The following is a 3972-nucleotide window of genomic DNA, read 5'->3' on the forward strand; positions in this document are numbered from 1 at the left end:
TGTAGTTCTGGCTACTTGGAAGGCTGAGGCAGAAGGATCACTGGAGCCCAGCAGGTCGATGCTGGGGTGGCCGTGAGTATGTCACTGCACTCAAGCTTGGGTGATAGAGTGAGACTCCAACTCAAAAAAAAAAAAAGAAAAAGAAAAAGAAAAGAAAAGAAAAGAAAAGAAAAAGAAAGTCTGGTAGAATTCAGTTGTGAATCTGTCAGATCCTGGACTTTTTTTTTTTTGGTAAAAGACTTTTAGTTACTGTTTCAATCTTGCTACTCATTATTTGTTTGTTCAGGGTTTTTATTTCTTTCTGATTCAAAGGAAGAGTTGCATATTTCCAAAAATTAATCCATTTCTTCTAGATTGTCTAGTATGTTTGCATAGAAGTGTTCATAATAATCTCAGATGATCGTTTGCATTTTCCTTGTATCAGTCATAATATAAAATACATTTTAAAACTAGTTTTTTAAAGTTTCTTGCACATTCAGTTTATAAATGTGATTATTCTTTTTTCTAAATTGAGCTAAATAAGGGCCATCAACTTTACTAATTAACATAATAACAAAAGTTGAGGCTGGACATGGTGGCTTACGCTTATAATCCCTGCACTTTGGGAGGATCACTTGAGCCCAGGAGTTTGAGACCAGTCTGGGCAACATAATGAGATGTCATTTCTATAAACAAACAAACAGAAACAACTAGCCAGGCATTGTGACATGTGTCTGTAGTCCCAGCTACTTGGCAGGCTGAATAAGAATTGCTTGAGCCCAGGAGGTCGTGGCTAAGGTGAGCCATGATTGTGCTAGTGCGCTCCAGATTGGGCAACAGAGTGAAACCCTGACTCAAAAACAAACAAAAAACCCAAAAAAACAATTCCCCCCAAAATCCAGAAAACCCAAATTTGAATACACAAACTCTCTTAAATAATCAGTTTCATTCACAATGCAGTTAAATGCCCAGAAGCATTTAAAAGTGAATTTATACATTTGGTGTATTTTGAGTATTCTAAAATGCTTGACCTAACAATAAAAAAAGTAAAGAAGATAAAATAATACTCATAATGAATCTCAAGGTCTCATAAATATTCTAATACCTTTTACAAACATAATTAAATTATTTTGTGCATTTCAACTGGAATCCCAAGCCTAAAATCAAGTACTTTATTTTATACTTTAATTTCATATCACAGGGCTAATTTAAAATCTTTTATTTGGTGTGCTAAATTTTCTTACATATTATGATACCAAACATAGTTTGCTCTTAAATTTAGCACCAAAAATATTAACACTACATGCTTGATTTACTTTATCATCTATATATTAGTTTCAAACCTTCCTAGATTTGGAATACATTTCCTTGAAGGAAAAGCCTTAACATCAAGTGTCACCTGGGGTTGCCGGGGTTGCCTGAGGCTACTTGCTGGACAATATTGACACTGGCTGTGGGTCTGGAGCTGCTTAGGACTCCAGTATGATTTTCCTGGAGCCACAGGGAGAAGTTCTATGTGCTTTTCTAGCTTCTAAATCCATACGCTTCTAGGTGTGATTGAACCCGCAGTCCACATTTCCTGGTTTCCATATTCCATTTTTTTGTTTGGTTGGACTTGAAAAGATGGAATAAATGCACAACTGCTAAGGTTCCAATTACTTTCCTTCACTTTCCAGCTGGGGTGAATACAAAATTTATTCAGTCTGAGCAGGACCCAAATTTACCAGGCATTCATGATTGACTTTTCATGCTGATGACCTTATGGGGACAACACATCTCTTCTCAGTCCCCACAGAAGTCCCCTTCTGGGTGGATTCCTTTCGTTCAACCAGATGACTTCTGAGATAGTTGAAGGACTCTCCCCCTGAGATCACTCACACTTTATCTTCACACTGGGGGATTACAGAAGCTCTTGAAGATCTCTTCCAGTCTTCCAAGAGTTGTTGGTTGCTGAGAGGGGACTCCCTTTCCCTTCACCTTAGCTAGGGATGGTTCTTTCAGCTTTGGTTGAGCAGCATAATTCTGAGGACCTTGGTCCTCAGAAAACTCCAGTTAGGAAGCAACATCTCACCACCCTCTTTGTAAAATCATCTCTACAATTCTGAGGGAGTTCTGGAAGGCCTCATATTAGAGGTGGGAAAGGGAAGGACAAGGCACATCCCACTTGTAGAAACTCTATTCTCCAAACACCTCCTACTCTTCCTTCCAGTCCACTTCTTGCTTTTGTTTTACGTACTATTATTATTATTATTATTCTGAGACAGGGTCTTACTCTGTCCCCCAGAGTGGAGTGCAATGACATGATCACAGCTCATCACAACCTTGAAATCCTGGGCTCAAGCGATCCTCCCACCTCAGCCTTCCAATCAGCTGAGACTACAGGAATGAGCCACAACGCCCAGCTAATTTTTTGATTTTTGTTGTTGTTGTTGTTGTAGAAATGAGGTCTTGTAATGCTGGTCTTGAACTCCTGGACTCAAGCAATCCTTCTACCTCGACCTCCCAAGTTGCTAAGATTACAGGCGTGAGCCACCATGCCTGGCCTTGTTTTTGTTTTAGAGTCTCATCCACTGTTACAAAGAACATTCACTTCTTCTGGATCACAGAACCCACTTGTTTCCATGTATACTTGGTGTGGAGACAAAAGTGACTCCAGCTGGGCTCGGTGGCTCTGCCTGTAATCCCGCGCCTTTGGGAGGCTGAGGTGAGTGGATTGCCTGAGCAATTCAAACCAGCCTGGGCAACTTGGCGAGACCTCATCTCTACAATAAATCAAAAATCAGCCGGGCATGGTAGCGCGTGCCTGTAGTTCCAGGTACTTGGAAGGCAGAGGCGGAAGGATTACTGGAGCCCAGCAGTTCTAGGCTGCGGTGGCCGGGAGCGGCCACTGCACTCCAGTCTGGGTGACAGAGTGAGACTCCAACTCAAAAAAAAAAAAAAGTGACTCCATCTTGGATGCTAATCCACCATGTTGATATCTGATTAACCCCAGTTCCAAGAGCCTCCTCCTTTCTTCTTTATTTACTGTCCATAGGGTAAGAACATGTACTCCCCGGAAATCCTGCCTTTAGATAAAAATAACCTTGATGTTATCGCACAAATTGTAGGCTATGATGCACATAGTCTTCTTCCCAGCTCTGGTGGGTTGCCTTTAATTGCCCGGTGTGAGCAGGGTTGCTCTTCCCTGTGGTATATAAGCCTGGGTCTGCAGAGTAATTTGGAGATCCACCATCTGGTGGCTTCCTGAGATGTGGTTTCTGCTTGTAAGTCACTATTAAATGTTTCTTTCTGAGGAACTGGATTGGTTAACTTCTTTCTTCGGCTTCTCAGTTCCCTTAACCTTTGGGTTGGTTGGTGGAACATTGGCCTTCATTGAACCTGGAAGTTCAGTGTAGTCCTTGGTTCTTGCCTGTGTGTGTGGCGTATGGTGGGGTAGGTGAGAGGTAGGGGCACAAGAGAAAATGAATAGAATTCTCTTTCCATGTCTCAAGTTATTGTTAGAAGTAACCACAGCATCCCTTATCCTGTTCTAATAAAATTTCTGCTATGAAGCAGAAAGGGGGCTTGAGATGCCATTTACATTCAGTTATGAGAAAATAAAGAGAAATTTGAGAACCTTGAGCTGTGACTGCTGTAGTAAGAGTCGAAGAGGTGTTTGAGGGGTGGATGTGCAGCTCACCAAGTGAGGCAGGAGAGAGATGGGTCAGGGCTGCATCCAGGGGCTTCTCACAAAGAGCACAGGAGGAGCAGACCAGCGGGTGGCAGTGGCGGGGACACACACTTCCCACAAGTATTTGAAGGACTTACAAAAAAAACCCACAACACCCCCCCAGACCAAAACAACCCAAGCAGCAGCAACAACACAGAAGAAAAATGTTAAAATATATCTGAGAGTGAACATAAAAGATATGGACCGGGGAAACTGAAATAAAAAACAAGAAAGGAAGAAAGGGGGCGGGGCTTTGAGGGCAGGCAGGGGGAGTGGGGTTTAGG

The sequence above is a fragment of the Carlito syrichta genome, unplaced genomic scaffold (genome assembly GCF_000164805.1).
Source record: "Carlito syrichta isolate Samal-C Ts95f unplaced genomic scaffold, Tarsius_syrichta-2.0.1 Scaffold304770, whole genome shotgun sequence".
In the NCBI taxonomy this organism is placed as follows: domain Eukaryota; kingdom Metazoa; phylum Chordata; class Mammalia; order Primates; family Tarsiidae; genus Carlito; species Carlito syrichta.